The sequence below is a fragment of the Leucoraja erinacea genome, chromosome 31, assembly GCF_028641065.1.
Source record: "Leucoraja erinacea ecotype New England chromosome 31, Leri_hhj_1, whole genome shotgun sequence".
NCBI classification, from domain to species: Eukaryota; Metazoa; Chordata; class Chondrichthyes; order Rajiformes; family Rajidae; genus Leucoraja; species Leucoraja erinaceus.
Genome location: NC_073407.1, coordinates 1,563,378 through 1,580,285, shown reverse-complemented (window position 1 = coordinate 1,580,285; position 16,908 = coordinate 1,563,378). Strand labels below are relative to the sequence as shown.

Here is a 16,908-nt window from a genome sequence, read left to right as displayed (position 1 = left end):
TTAGCACCAAAAACAATGATCTCCGTTTTGTCCTTATTTATTTGCAGGAAATTTTGGCACATCCAGTCTTTGACTTGCTCAATGCACTGGCACAGCAGATCTATGGGGCGATAGTCATTTGGTGATAGCGCTACATAGATTTGAGTGTCATCGGCATAGCAGTGGTGGTCAATATTATTATTTTGCATGATTTGCCCTAGTGGGAGCATGTAGATGTTGAATAAAGAATTAAATTACAAAGAATTAATCCCCAAATGTTTGTAATTTAAAATTGGTTTCAATAAAAATTTCAGACAGGGACTAAACTAACTTGTACTTACAATAGGGGTGTTTGAGAAACCTTCATTTCAGATATCTCTAACGCTGTCCCGAGCACAGTTACGTCTGAATTGTTTTACACGAGAATGACCATTGTAAATATTCTGAGTGGGACTGTGTGAAACGCGCGATATTCTCAACATCACCAAATGTTTGTGTTCACACCCTGTTCACTTCCTGTATGATTCATTTATCTTTTCCACCAGAAATACATTTCAGCAAAAATAAAATATTGAAACGTCGCAAGAAAGTAAATTTGAAGAGATGGTTTTGGTTTTTAATCAGAAAATAAAGAATGCACAATGTGTTTTTACAAGCTGGGAATGGATGTTCAGCCTGAAATCGGAGGCGACAGCAGCCAGTCTCCCGCTCCGCACCGCCCCCTAGGCGCCGCCTGGCGAACCGCAGCCTGGCGTTTACAGAAATAGCACTGAGGGAGGGAGGGTGCGGGCAGATCAACGCTCACATCATCCGACAAGCCAGGCTCGGACAAACACAGCTCCGGCACTCAGCCTTGTGCCAATTACTTCTTTGCATTGCCTGCGGTTTTTGGGGGGTAAGAAAGGCTGGGTGCTCGTTTTATTTGTTATTATATTAGTGTTCGACCTTAAACTTGCTCTCCAGTGTGTGTGTGTGTGTGTGTTAGTTGTGGCGAGGGACGGGGACAGTTTTGGCCGTGACCACATTGGGGAGGGAGAGGAGCTGGAATGCGAGACCGCTGTGCGCAGCGCAGACGCTTCACTTTACCTCGCTGGAGTTTGCTGCGGATTTGTGTATGGATTACCCACTAAAACTGCGCAGTTTGTTCTGCAGAATACTTTATTTGCCTCCCTTAAAATTAAATAAACGTGTGGGTGGGGGGTTCACTATATTTCCCCCGGACAGTGAACGGCCAAAGTATTTGGCCAAGCGGACTTTTCTTGCAGTCTAGTTCCAGGGTGGGCGTTGTCCGTAGCGCTCGTTTATCACGGCTCCTATCCACACCCTCCTCTGCATAGCCCCCAACATTAGTGAGCGGCTTAAACCACGGAAACCACGCACCTCCATCGAGTTCACCGTTAAAATCCACGCATTTGAATGCATACTGAAACTTTTTTACAGAAACGTTGGCATTAACGGCTCCGATAGCCGTAGATTTGCGGATCAGTTCGTCAGTCGGGTGAATGAGTCACTGGGAAGAATTGTTGATGACTAACTCGCAGCCGATGCGAAAACTATTTCCCGAGTTTCTTTTGCAAGTTTCTCCCTCCCCGCCCGTTTCCATATCTGTGACAAAGTCCAGATTGAATGTTCTGTTTTGGGGTGTGGCCGGCTGCGGCAAGATCATCTTTGTCATGATGACTTTCCTTGGTTACAGTTGCAGAAGGATGAAACGTTACTCTTTGAAAGACGGTAGAAAACTTAAAACTATTGAAGTCAAAGCGACAAGGAACTCGTTGCTATAAACGCAGATAACTAACATGTCTACCCAAAATATGGGAGTTCCATTGAGCCTTGAGGCCATGTTGTTGTAAAAATGTTTTTCGTCGGGTTTGATGTGAAATAATGGACTTCCCTGACATCTATCTGCCCGAGATGTAGGTGAGTGGGGTGGAGATGCTGCAGATGGATATCTTGCTTATTTCCTTCTCCCCACCTCAAACAAAAATGCCATGTGGTAAATTTGACCTTCAATAGACGGTGTAGTGCAGCAGACTGTGGGGTGATCTTGTAGCCTACCTACATAAGATCATGAGTGGAATAGATAAGGTCAATGCAGAGTCTGTTTATAAAAATAAAAAAAATATCCAGAGTAGGGGAATCAAAAGCTAGAGGACATATTTCAAGGTGAGAGGGGAAAGATTCAATAGGAATCTGAGGGTGAACTTTTACACTTTGAGGGCAGTAGATATTTGGAGCAAGCTGCCAGAGGAGGTAGTTGAGGCAGGGACGATCACGATGTTTAAGAAACAGTTAGACAGGTACATGGATATGATAGGTGTAGAGGGATATGGGCCAAAGGCAGTCGGGTAGGATTGGTGTAGATGAGACGTGCTGGTCAAGTGGGCTGAAGGGCCTGTTTCCACATACAACGACTCTATAAGATCATGAGGTTGGGTGAATGTACAGTGTTTTACCAAGAATAGGGGAATCAAAGACCAGAGGACAAGGTTTAAGAAAGGGGAAAGATTTAATAGGAACCTGAGGAGCAGCTTTTTCACTTGGAGGTTAGTGGATATTTGGAATGAACTGCCAGAGGAGGTAGTTGTGACAGCGATTGGACAAGTCCATGGAAAGAAGATTTAGAGGGATGTGGGCAAATGGAACTGGCTTCAATGGGGCATTATGGTTGGCATGGATGAGTTGGGCCGAAGGGCCTGTTTCTGTGCTGGTGGTTCTATTACTCTATCTATGTTTTACTGAAGTTTGCCTCTCTCAATTGGCCTCCATCGTCATGTTTCGATGGCCTATTCAACGAGGGATCAGCCTGATGGATTTATTTTTTCCAATCTGTCTGATCATTGCATTGGATAGCACACAACCAAAAGTTTTTCATAGTTTAGAGATACAGCGTGGAAACGGGTCCTTCGGCTCACCGAGTCCTACACACACTAGGGACAATTTACAATTATACCAAGCTAATCAACCTACAAACCTGTGTGCCTTTGGGGTGTGGGAGGATACCGGAGCATCCAGAGATAACCCACACTGTTCACGGGGAGAACTTGTAAACTCCGTTCAGCCAGTGCCTGTAGTGAGGATGGGACCCGGGTGTCTGGTGCTGCAAGGCAGCAAGTCTACTGCTGCGGCACCATGCTGGTCCTGTTGCTGATGTTGGTGTCTGGTGCAGCTGCTGCAGTTAAATTGCTGTATTAATAAACCGTAACCAATCCACAGCTTCGTGTTCAAATTCCACAGTGGCAGCTGGTATTGTAACAGACCGGGTAATAATGACTAGATAGCTGCTGTTTTTGATATTAAGAAATCCATTTGATTTAATTTCCTCGATTTGGTGTATGATTCTAGACCCCACCAATCTCTTGCATCTCTCCATTCAAGTTTAGTTTAGTGTAGTTTATTGCCACGTGTAATAAGGCTTTTGTCATGCGCTAATCAGTCAGCTGGTAGACTATGCAGGATTACAATCGAGCTGAGTACAGAGTTTCACTCCCCCTCCCATTCCCACACTGACCTTTCTGTCCTGGGCCTCCTCCATTGTCAGAGTGAGACCCAGCCCAAATTGGAGGAGCAGCACCTCGTATTACGCTTGGGCAGCTTACACCCCAGCGGTATGAACATTGATTTCTCTAACTTCAAGTAATCCTTGTTTTCCCTCTATCCCTCGCCCTTCCCAGTTCTCCGGCCAATCTTACTGTCTGCGTCTACATTTTATCTCTATTTGCTTTGTTGTTGCCTTCTCCCAGCTAATGATCTATTTATTCTGCATTTTCCGTAATCTCCATTCCCTTTATCTCATTAACACTCCTTGCACTTCTCGGATCTCTCGGTTTCACACCAAACCCTTCCACATTTCAATGTCTCCCTCTCCCCTGATATCGGTCTGAAGAAGGGTCTCGACCCAGAATGTCACCCATTCCTTTTCTCCAGAGATGTTGCCTATCTCACTGAGTTACTCCAGCAATTTGTATCTATCTTCAGTTTAAACCACCATCTGCTGTTCCTTCCTACACAGGGTACAGATGCAGGATAAATGTTAGTGGGGATTGGGGATAAATACTGGGAACTCAAAAATGCTGTAAAAATGTTTTTTTTTTTTTTTAATGAGGGGTGAAGCTGGAGTTGTCGGCAGGTCAGACAGCACTTGTGGAGGGATGGACTCATGATGTTTCAGGTGGGGGCGGGATGGACCTTTTCGAGGGGTAGGTAGAGACTTTGGACAGACTCTAGTGCCCCTCAAGTTTGGGTCTGTCAAAGATTGGCTGTGGAGCAAGTACAAATGATCTTGTACACTCCAAGCAAGCTGCCCCTCCTCTGAGAGAAATGTCGTGGGGGGGGGGGGGCTGAGACCCTCTCGTTGTGGTTGGCTCGCCTTCACTGGTACAGGACGGGTATTGTGTGAAGAATCTCTTGAGCCAGGCAAATCTATTTTATAAACGGAGTACTTTATCTTTTTCATCAACTGACAGTGATGTATAATTGATGAAGAAATGGGCAGCACAGTGGTGCAGCTGGTAGAGCTGCTGCCTCACAGCACCAGACACCCAGGTTTGATCCACAGGTTTGGGCGGGGCTGTCTGTGTGGAGTTTGCATGTTCTCCCTGTGACTACTTGGGTTTCCTTTGGGTACTCCCGTTACCTTCCACTTCCCAAAGACGCACAGGTTAATTGCCCCTAGTGTGTAGGGAGTTGATGTGAAATGGGATCATGTAGCACTAATATGAATGAATGGTTAGCATGGACCCGGTGGGCTGAAGGGCCTGTTTCCCTGCTGTATCCCTAAACTAAACCCAGATAAACTGAACCAAAATATGCACTCAAACATAATTGTATTGTTTGGTCTGGAGCCTGCAGTGTTTGTACATGCACTGTTCAATCAGCACTTAACCTGAATGTGCCAATTTTCACAGAGTCCATTGTTTCCTCAGATTCACCGCAAGTTCCTTTTATTTCAATTCATCCTTTAAAAAGAGAAAAATTTAACTTTTTACAGAAATGGTCTTGATGTGGTATCATAAGTTCATAGGAGCAGATTGGGGCCATTCGGCCCATCGTGACCACTGCACCATTCAATCACGGGTGATCTATCTTTCCCTCTCAACCTATTCTTCCCCCCCCCTCTCCTCAACTCCCCGTAACCTCTGACACGCGTACTGATAAAAATGTTTGTCTCCAACTTTGAGTGCTACAATAGAGGAGAATTCTCATCATTGCTTTAGACTTTAGAGATACAGCACGGAAACAGGTCCACGGCAACCTGTATACTAACATTATCGTACACACTAGGGACTACAGTATTTACAATTTTACTGAAGCCAATTAACCTACAGAGAGGGTACACAAAATTGCTGGAGAAACTCAGCGTGTGCAGCAGCATCTATGGAGCGAAGGAAATAGGCAACGTTTCGGGCTGAAACCCTTCTTCAGACCTACAGAGAGAATGTACAAACTCTGTCCGGGCAACACCCATAGTCAGAGCCGAGCCTGGGTCTCTGGCTCTGAGGCAGCATCTCTACTACTGCACAACTGTGCTGCACCTTTAAACTAATTGTACATTTGTGCCTGTAAAACTGTTTGAATTGTTTAAAAGAAAATTCTAAAATCCTTGAAGGAAAATATTTTGTTTTTCAAGCCAATCTTCAAGTTACCCAAGTGTGTACCTCAGGAAGGAAGTGCCATGTTGGGCCAAATAATGATCCCAAATGAGCATGGTTCATGGTGATTAAACCTGTTATGTCATTTGATAGAGTGGAACATGAGTTGTGTTGCGTGTTAGCCTTCAGTGTATCAGTGTTCAGCATTCGCCAGTGAAACAATTATGATGGTTGGATAACAAAATATTTACCTACTAATTTATTTATCTATGGTACTCTAGTTACATGTCACATGTAATGGGCTAATGTCAAAATAATTTCCCAGCAGCCGTTGTGCGGTAAGTATTGTTTGGATGGTACTGCAGGTAAGGATTGGTATATGTTCAGAGAGGAAGGTGTGGGAAATAATCTCTGAATATTGAGGAAGCAGAAGTGTGTTAGTTCAGTAAATGAGCTCTGCGCGTGTGGTCTAAACTGGGGAAGTGTACAGTGTGGTTCAATGGCCACAATATAGGTGGTCCTGTGCACTGTACAACACAACCCACAAAGCAACGTTAAACTCTTTGGTTTGAGTAGTTAAATCACTTCAACTATTTGTTCTTGGCCAGTTAAATCTATTTGGGTCTTTGTAAAACAGCACCTCATATTTTGCTTGGACAGCTTACAACCCAGCGGTATGAATATTGTCTTCTCTAACTTCAAGTAACCCTTGCTTTCCCTCTCTCTCTCCATCCCTCCCTCATCCCAGTTCTCCGGCCAGTCGCACTGTCCTCCTGATTAAATTTTATCTCTGTCTGCCTTGTTGTCACCTTCCCCCAGCTAACAATGATTAATACTAAATTTCCCTTGAACTTCGTCCCTTTTGATCTCTCAGTTTCACACCATACCTTCCACATCACTGTCTCCCTCTCCCCTGACATTCTGTCTGAAGAAGGGTCTCGACCTGAAACAACGCCCATTCCTTCTATCCAGAGATGTCTCCTGTCCTGCTGAATTACTCCAGCTGTTTGTGTCTATATTAGTTTGCCTTGTTTTGTACGGTATTGCTCTAGTTTTATTGAACACTTGAAGACATGGCTTGGTAGGTTCGATGGTCTCAGTAAACTGCCCGCTGTAGGTGAATTGTAGAATTTGGGGGCAGTTATTAGGAATGTGGGGAGAATATAATGTGGTTAGTGGAGACGAGGTGCTTGATCAGTGGGATCCATTGGAAAGAACTTGCTTCAGTGCTGCACGACTGACTTGTTTAGTTCTGCATGTTTCTTGTATGTATCTACTGTAACTTTTACTCTTCATGCATTGCCACAACTTGGTGCTTGCTATGCAACTAAATATATATTCTTAATATTGGAGTCCCACGGCACTGAAAGAGGCCATTCAGCCCAACTAGTCCATGCTGACTAAGATGCACCTGCTCAGTCCCAATGTGTTGCAATTGGCCCATATCCTTCTAAATCTTTCCTATCTATTTACCTGTCCAAATGCTTTTTAAATGCTACTAGACTAAGTGGGACCTAGTAATACGGGAGGCCTGGTCTCCCAACACAACCCATTCCACAACCACAACCATTCCACCAGTCACCCTTGGCCCCTAACTGCGCAAGCGTGACTCATTTTTCTACATCTCCCATCACTCCCTCCCCCTCTTCATGTGTAGGATGGGGGGTGTGGGGTTGGATTGGATTGGGGGGGGGGGGTGGAGGTTGTGGGAGAGGGTGGTGAGGGGGTAGGGGGGGGTTGTGTGGTGGGGGGAGGGGTTGTGTGGGAGGGCTCTCGGGCCAAGTGGGGGTGCTCTCTCACGGGCTCTGGACTCGCCCCCGCCTCAAGATTCAAGATTCAAGATTCAATTTAATTGTCATTTGGACCCCTTGAGGGCCAAACGAAATGCCGTTTCTGCAGCCATACATTACAAACAAATAGACTCAAGACACAACATAGTTTACATAAACATCCATCACATCGCTGTGATGGAAGGCCAAAAAAACTTATCTCTCCACTGCACTCCTCTCCCCCCCCCCCCCCCCCAATGTCAGAGTCAAAGTCAAAGCCCCCGGCTGGCGATGGCGATTGTCCCGCGGCCATTAAAGCCACGCCGGGTGGTGCAAGGTCGCACACCGGGTCTTAGTGTTAGAGCCCCCGGCGTGCGCTCGCAGAGTCCCACGGCCATTCCAAGCCGCGCGGGGCGGTGCTGTAAGGCCCCGCTCCAGGAGCTCTTCAACCCCGCAACTCGGCGGGAGAAGTCGCCGTTGCAGGAGCCCTGAAAAGCGGTCTCCCTCCAGGGACCCGCGGGCTCCCGGTGCCGCTGTCCGCCAGATCCGCAGTTGCAGCCTCCGAATCTCCGGAGGTGGGGCCGCAGCAGCAGCAGCGCTCCACCACCACTCCACCTGCTCCGGACTCGGCCAGCTCAACGACGGTGAGGTGAGTCGTCGGCACCAGAGTCCCCGGTCTTCTGTTGGAGGCCGCTCCTCGTTGCAGCCCCAACGACAACAGAGACCCGACAAGAAAAGGTCGGGTCTCCCGTGCAGGGAGAGATTTAAAAGTTACCCCCTCCAGGGCTTTATTCTCCTTGCCCCGGTGATTGACAGCAGATGCCGGAAGGGGCGTTACCTTCATGGTAATAAACAGGCGAGAAGACCAATCTTCTGATTTCACAATTTTTAAACCTTCATAACTTTTGTAATATTCCACCGATCGGAACAAAACTTGGTGTGCTTGGAGCAGATGTGAACGGTGAGTAGGGTGGCAAAAATCCTAGTGATATAGGGGACTGTTTTTGTGCGAATTTAAAAAAAATGCATACTTAGACTTTTAGACTTAGACTTGGATCCTTTATTTGTCATTCAGACCTTTTGGTCTGAACAAAATGTCGTTGCCTGCAGCCATACATGTAATAATAAACAACAAAACACACAATAAACACAAATTAACATCCACCACAGTGAGTTCACCAGGCACCTCCTCACTGTGCTGGAGGCAAAAATCTTAGGGTTACTTCTCTTCCCTCCTCTTCTCCCTCTGCACTGAGGCGATACCCCACCGGGCGATGGTAAGTCAGTGCCATGCTCACCGAGCTCTGCGAACGGGCCGGTTCAAGCTCCGCGGCCCGGGGTGGTCGAAGCTACTGCCCTCCAGCCCAGCGGACGCAGCTGTTGCCGCGGGAGCTCCGGAAAACAGGCACCAGCCTGTGACCTGCGAGCTCCCGACGATGTCGTCCACTGGCCTGCGGCCGAGCCCCGGATTCAGATCGCCGCCGCCTCAGCCACCGGAGCACCGTCTCAGCCCCGGGCCGGGCCGCCTCAGCCACAGGAGCGTCTCAGCCCCGCGCCGGGCCGCCTCAGCCACGGGAGCGCCGTCCCAGCCTCGAGTCGTGCCGCTGCCACCGGAGCACCGTCTCAGCCAGCACTGTACCAGCCCCACGCCGGCTGCCCTCATGGGAGCGCCGTCCCAGGCCCGAGTCACGCCGCTGCCACCGGAGCGTCTCAGCCAGCACCGTCCCAGCCCCGCACCGGGTCGCCCTTCGCAGCGTGTGGAAGAACGGCGCATGGGGCAGACCCATTGTGACGTCATCAGCAAAAGGCAGTCGTTTTTAAGTTCAAAGTTTTGTCGTTACCCCATAGATCACACTCACTAACCGCCCCTCATATATATACACACACACACACACACACACACACACACACACACACACACACACACACACACACACACACACACACACACACACACACACACACACACACACACACTTAAGGGCCTGTTCCACGAGCACGCGACTCCATGCGGCAAGCGCGACCTAACGTGGTCGTTTGAGCCCTACGGCTCATGGGGCCGGTCCCACTTCGATCGCCGGAGCCGTATGTAGTTGTGATGAGCTGGTCCCGACATCGTGCGGGGCTCCGAAAAACTGACCGTGTTCAAAAATTCCACGCGGCAATGGCCTGCCGGCCCGCAGCCGCCTCGACGCCGTATGCACAGCCTCGATGCCGTACGTCACGTGCGAACTTCCCGCAGTCTTCGCTCGAACTTCATGTTAATCACTCGACATCCACACGGCCCCGCTTCTGGTTTGGTCGCGCTTGCCGCATGCAGTTGCATGCTCGTGGGACAGGCCCTTAACACACTCCATATGTGGGAGGAAACCGGAGCACCTGGAGAAAACCCACCGGGAGAAGGGGCAAACTCCATGCAGACAGCACCCGTAGTCAGGATTGACCATCGGGTGTCTGGCGTTGTAAGCAACTGTACCATTGTGTCGCCCTGTTGGTGAAAGGGAAGGAAGAATAACACACCTGAATAGAGTTGTGCAACACACATGTGGACAAGAACTGCAGATGTTGGATTGTTGAGAACAAAAAGACACAAAGTGCTGGAGGAACTCGGTGGGAAGAAGGGTCCTAACCTGTAATGTCACCTCTCCCTGTTCTCCAGGGATGCTGCCCAACTCACTGAGTTACTCCAGCACTGTGTGTTTAATATCCCAGCTTTCATGAGTGGGGGGTGGACCACAGAGGGGCAGATGCATCATAGCTGGCATATGACATCCACTTCTTCACATCTGTCAGTGGCAACCAGGTGGCAGAGAGAGAGAGAGAGACAGGGCAGAGGTTTACGAGGACTAGTTCTACGGATGAAACACTGGCACAGTCTTGGTGGTTGCTCACCCTGAAGAAAAGTAGAGCGAGGATTTGTTACAGGGATACAAATTGATTTTTCTGAATCCAGCCAATGGTTTAATGATTATGCGGCACGAGTTGAAAGTGGGTTAAAGATGGAGATGTGAGGAGCAATGTTAGTGCAGAAGGTAGTTCTAATTAGAACGTGTAGGAAGGAACTGCAGATGCAGGTTTAAACATGGACACCAAGCTGGAGTAACTCAGCGGAACAGGCAGCATCTCTGGAGAGAAGGAATGGGTGACGTCTGAAGAAGGGTCTCGACCCGAATAGTCACCCATTCCTGCTCTCCAGAGATGCTGCTTGTTCCGCTGAGTTACTCCAGCTTTTTGTGTTTATCAATAATTAGAACTTCCTACCAATCAGGGTTGTGAAAACATTCAATTCATCTTTGAGACGGGGAGAAGGTACATTTGATGGAAAATCATTTGGAGGGACATGGGATTATATTGACTTGCAGATGTCATGGATTTGATGGCCATTTTAGCATAATGATGATTTTAATTTTGGATCTCTTTATATTCCCTCTCATTAGTGATTTATTTGCCCCCTTTTTTTTTGCTGAATCTTTGCCCTGAATCCAGTTTTAACTTGGTCAAAGTGAATGTAAATGCATCAAATTGTTAGGATTGATTAGTTTGTAATTTGCAGATGTTGATTTCCTGGTAATATTGGTTAATATTTTAGGATGGATGAAGGATGAAGCATACCATGTTCTCTTGTATGCCAGAGGTTGAGGGGAGACCTGATAGAAGTATATGTTTACGAGGGGCATTGACGGGGTAGACAGTGGGAACCTTTTATCTAGAGTGGAAATGTCAAAGACAAGATAGCTTTCAGGGGAGGTAGACACAAAATGCTGGAGTAACTCAGCAGAACAGGCAGCATCTCTGGAGAGAAGGAATGGGTGAGGTTTCGGGTCGAGACCCTTCTTCAGATGATGGGCGGGACAGAGATAGAATGTAGTCCGAGACAGTAAAACTAGTCGGAGAACTGGGGATGGGATGGAGAGAGAGGAAGAAAGGGCTATTTGAAGTTAGAGAAGTCTGGGGTGTAAGCTTTAAGGGGATAGGGGCAGGTATTTTTAAGAAGGTGGTGAATGCCCGGGACATGCTGCCAAGGGTGATTGGGGAGGCATATATGATAGTTTCATTTAAGATCATTCTAGATATGCAGGATATGGTTCATGTGCAGGCAGATGGGATTGTCTATTAATTTATCTTGTCATAAAGTTCAGCAGGGGCATTGCGGGCTGAAGGGCCTGTTCCCCATGCAGTGCAGTTCTATCTTTCACTGAAGATGTTGGCTCTCTGCACTCCTGAGTGGAACTTTCCTGAAGTGTGGTATTTGTTGACTCCAATGTGGAGACCTTGTAGTTGCACATTATATTGTGCAGCTTCTCGCAACACAATTAATTTTGATTCCAGAGCAGAGGATTGTAAATTGGGCTGCATGTATCGCCGTCCCATGTGACTGCCCTGTGCTGCACAATGAATAGCCGGGTACAGCTGCTGCAGAATTACACGGGAGACCTGTGGAGATCCTGTTCCAGTGTACAGTTGATCATGTACAGTATGTGAGGAGAATCTGCCTTCTTCATCAATCCTTGTTCATTTGAGGTAATGTGGTGCTATGTTGGACAGGTGATGAACATTGCAATGTGGCAAGTTCGCAGAAGCAACAAACAGGTTTTGTGAGAACTGTGGACCTAGGAATTTAATGAGGAGATGGGTGGAGAGAAAGGAATGAGATTACATCTAAGGTACACAAAAATGCTGGAGAAACTCAGCGGGTGCAGCAGCATCTATGGAGCGAAGGAGATGGGCAACGTTTCAGGCCGAAACCCCTTCTTCAGACTGCATCAAGTCAAGTTTATTCGTCACATACACATACGAGATGTGCAGTGAAATGAAAAGTGGCAATGCTCGCGGACTTTTGTGCAAAAAGACAACCAAACAAACTATAAACACAATCACATATTCTTTTCCACGTTAAATATTGTGGGCGGAAGGAAAAACGTTCAGTAAAGTTAGTCCCTGGTGAGATAGGAGTTTACAGTCCGAATGGCCTCTGGGAAGAAACTCCTTCTCAACCTCTCCGTTCTCACAGCATGGCAACGGAGGCGTTTGCCTGACCGTAGCAGCTGGAACAGTCCGTTGCTGGGGTGGAAGGGGTCTCCCATGATTTTATTGGCTCTGGAGTTGCACCTCCTGATATATAGTTCCTGCAGGGGGGCGAGTGAAGTTCCCATAGTGCGTTCGGCCGAACGTACTACTCTCTGCAGAGCCTTCTTGTCCTGGGCAGAGCAATTCCCAAACCAGATGGTAATATTTCCGGACAAGATGCTTTCCACAGCCGCTGAGTAGAAGCACTGGAGAATCCTCGGAGACACTCTGAATTTCCTCAATTGCCTGAGGTGGTAAAGGCGCTGCCTTGCCTTACTCACGAGTGCTGAGGCGTGTGATGCCCACGTCATATCCTCAGAGATGTGGACTCCCAGATATTTGAAACGGCTCACCCTATCCACAGTATCCCCATTTATCCTCAATGGAGTGTACGTCTTCGGATGATGTGCCCTCCTAATGTCCACGATCAGCTCCTTAGTTATTTGATGTTCAAGAGGAGGCTGTTGTCCTGGCATCAGAGTGCTAGATCAGCCACCTCCTCCCGGTAGGCCTTTTCATCGTTGTCTGAGATCAGGCCCACCACCACAGTGACATCAGAAAACTTAATTATTGAGTTGGAGCTGAACCTAGCCACACAGTCATGTGTGTACAGGGAGTACAATAGGGGGCTGAGGACGCAACCCTGGGGCGATCCTGTGCTCAGGGTGAGGGACTTCGATGTATTCCCTCCCATCTTGACTACCTGGGGCCTGGCGGTGAGAAAGTCCAGGGCCCAGGCACACGGGGGTGTTGAGCCCTAATTCCAGTAGCTTCTCGCCAGTCTGGTGGGGACATCTAGAGATTACATCTAACTTGGCCCAATTATCTCTGCTCTCCAATCCCATTTCAAGGCTGTCCTTTACCCTTTTGCCTTGCTTTCAGGTGGGTTTATTACTTCTGAACCCAATGCAGATTTCAAACAATCATTTTTGGGAGTGGGAGAGAAACTAGTTTAATGTCTGGAGATTTTCTGAGCTAGCGATCTCCAAGTAACTGTTAAAGGTAGACAAAAATGCTGGAGAAACTCAGTGGGTGAGGCAGCATCTATGGAGCGAAGGAATAGGTGATGTTTCGGGTTGAGACCATTCACCAAGTAACTGTTAATCTGCAGGGCATTGATCTGTGACGTGGTCAATTTTGGGATGGGGCGACGGAAGAATGGACCAGGTTCAAACTGATGGTGGGAGGACCAGTTAGAAATGCAGCCCTAGAATTGGTCAGCTTGCGTGGTTATCTTGGGTCTGAGTTAACATTGTTTGTGAATGGGCAGGAGATGAAGATTTGATCAGGTTAACTTTCTTGTTGGCGACTGGCTTGTATTCCATCAGCCTCTAGAGGAGATCTAAACAGTTGCCTCAGTAGTAACCAAGAAGTAATACCTGTTTTTACTGCAGAGAAAGGCATGAAAACCGGGGAAGTTGGGACAGTTAATGGCGATGTCTTTAGGACAGCCTCTAATGGTCGAGGAGGTGCTGGAAGTTCTAATTCATATAACTATAAATCAATTTGCCAGAGCCTGCTATATACACATATATGTCAGAGGGAAAAATAGAGAGGAAATCATTGTTGGATATGGGTGAGATGCTGGATGATTAGAAGGTGACTAATGTTTGTGCCCCAGTTTAAGGAGTGCAAGAACAAGACTGAACTCTAGGCCACTGGGCCTAACATTTGCAGCAGGCAAGATATTGGAGAGTATTCTGAGGGATGAGATATTCAAGCATTTGGAAAGATGGTAGTAAATTAGGAATAGGTTACATGATTTAATGTTTTTAAAGTAACTGTGAATGTTGATGAGGCAAGGCTGTAGGTGTCATTTGTGTGGACTTTAGCAAGGCCTTGTGACAAGATTCCGCTGCTCTGGAAGCATAGATCACACGAGATCTGGGAACACTAGCTACCTGGGTACTGAATTAGCTTCATGGAAGGTAACACACTTGGCTGAAAGATTTTTCATGGGAGTGGAGTCCTGTGACTAGCGACGTGTCTTGGGGATCGGTGATGTTTGCTATATGTATACACACTTTCTTTGTAAGAACCTTAAGGGAATGGAATAAACTAGACAACAATATAGTTGAATCGTCTTCACTAGACAGTTTTAAGGGGGCACTAACAACACATCCAAGTTGGCGATATGCAAATTCAGAAGATTCAGACGATATTAACATTTTGGATGAGAATGTACAAGGCATGACTAGTAAATTTGCAGATAACCTTCACTGTCTACAATGCTTTTGTTATCACGGATTACAGTGGTATTTTGATCAAGTGGGCAGAGGAATGGTTAATGGAGTTTAATGCAGATCAATGTGAGGTGTTGCATTTTAGGAAGTTTAACATGGGCAGGACAAAAGACGTAGTACGTTCATGGGCAGATTCATGAGTAATTTAAGGCCCCATTTCCGTAATCCGCTTCCGTCTCCGCACCAAAGATCCCATAGGATAATAGTGCGGAGACGGAAGCAGCTTAGGGATACATCCTAGTTAAAATAAAAGTTATTTGGTAAAAATCTTCTAATTTTCAGAATTTTAATTTATTAACACAAACTGTTCCCCCGCAACGTTGATTACACTGCGAGTCGGTCAGGTCCGGTTACGGAAATGGATGAAAAAAAGGCCCACGTTCCGCTCCGTTGCGTACTACACGTCAGCCCATTGCATTTAGCAGGTGTGGTCTATGTTGTTCCGCTATAGGATCTTTGGGCAGGACCACCTTTACAGTGAATGGCCGGGCCCTGGGGAGTGTTGTAGAGCAGAGGGATCTAGGAGTGCAGGTACATAGTTCCTGAAAGTGGCGTCACAGATGGATAGGATGGTCAAGGGGCCTTTGGCACACTGGCCTTCATCAGTCAGGGAATTGATTGTAAAAGTTGAGATGTTGTGTTCCAGTTGTACAGGATGTTAGGCTACATTTGGAGTATTGTGTTTGGTTTTGGCCACCTGCTGCAGGGAAGATGTCGTTAAGCTGGAAAGGATGAAGAGAAGATTTAATAGAATGTCAGTTTAGTTTATTGTCGCGTGTACCGAGGTACAGTGAAAAGCTTTTGTTGCGTGCTAACCAGTCAGCGGAAAGACAATACATGATTACAATCTATCCATTTACAGTGTATAGATATATGATAGCAGAATAACGTTTAGTGCAAGGCAAAGTTTGATCAAGGATAGTCGGAGGGACATCAAAGAGGTAGATAGTAGTTCAGCATTGCTCCTCTGGTTGTGGTAGGATGATTCAGTTGCCTGATAACAGCTGGGAAGAAACTGTCCCTGAATCTGGAGGTGTGCGATTAAGTCACCCCCTTGTATTTAATGTAGATATAAAAAATGTTAGGGATTTTCTTTAATCCGTCTCGCCAAAGCCATGTTGCTATTCCTCTTTTCCCATCTAATCCCCTGCCTAACTTCTTTCCTCCTCTTTATATTCTGCCAAGGCCCTGTCTAATTCCATCATGAGCCTTGCATTTGCTTCCAAATTTCCAATCTGTTTGGTCATCCACGGTTCCCTTACTTTGCCATCCTTCTCACTCCTTGTCAGATGTGGACTGAACCAATGACAATTGCTTGCAGTGTCCCTACCTGAGCTGTTTGACAGTGTGCTCTGGTCACTGGTGGCTTATTTGCTCTGAGTTTGAGCCCCTCGTTCCCCTTCACGGTGGTGCAGCGGCAGAGACCCGGGTTCGATCCCAAATACGGGTGCTGTCGGTACAGAGTTTGTACGTTCTAACTGAGCACGTGGGTTTTCTCTGGTTTGCTCCCACACTCAAGACATACAGGTTTGTGGGTTAATTGGCTTCAGTAAAGATTGTAAATTGTCCCTATTGTGTAGGATAGTGCTTGCGTACTGGGATCGCTGGTTGGTGCAGAAGGTAGGCTGAAGGACCTGCTCCACGCTGTATCTCTAAACTAAACACGTTGAAGGAGACCAACCCAACTCTGACCACACAATGGAAATCCCCATCAGAGGCTACGTTCCAGCAAAGTACTTCTCCAAAACTACAGGTGAGCGGTTGCGTATCTGTATGGAGGAAGAAAAACCTAAAGGATACTGCTGGATAATAGAACAATGGTTTTTATCCTCTAGACTATGCTAGGTATATTGTACTCTAGAAATCCAGTGATAGACTTTGGCAGAGAAGCTACAGTCTTGACTTTGGGATCAGCACTGCCCACACACATGGGATTGTCAAATAAACCAGCAAGTGGTGGGATGCCCAGTCTAGGTGGGGAGAGGGGCTAACAACCATCTCTAGTGAACAGTCCTCGCTGAGACAGTTAGAACTCGTTAATTTGATGCCAATCAAGTACAGAATGCAAAATTGAACGTGAAGATTGTGAGTTCATCAATTTTTATCAACAATTAAAGAGAACTACGATTTTAACATTGATTTGACTTGTAATTAAATGTACTTGGAGTTCAGTAGTTTAGTTTAGAAATACAGCTCAGAAACAGGCCCTTCGGCCCACCAATTCTGCGCTGACCGGCGAGCCTGGAAACTAACACTATC

At 46.9% G+C, this 16,908-nt stretch overlaps 1 protein-coding gene across 1 annotated transcript in view; it reads left to right on the top strand.

The window, feature by feature from the left end:
• The first annotated feature begins 723 nt into the window (after window positions 1-723).
• LOC129711822 (gelsolin-like) overlaps window positions 724-16,908 on the top strand; it is an 88,257-nt gene continuing 72,072 nt past the window's right edge. Inside the window, exon 1 of the mRNA XM_055659758.1 lies at window positions 724-874. The gene's annotated coding sequence lies outside the window, so the exon portion shown is untranslated. The remainder of the gene's footprint in view (window positions 875-16,908) is intronic.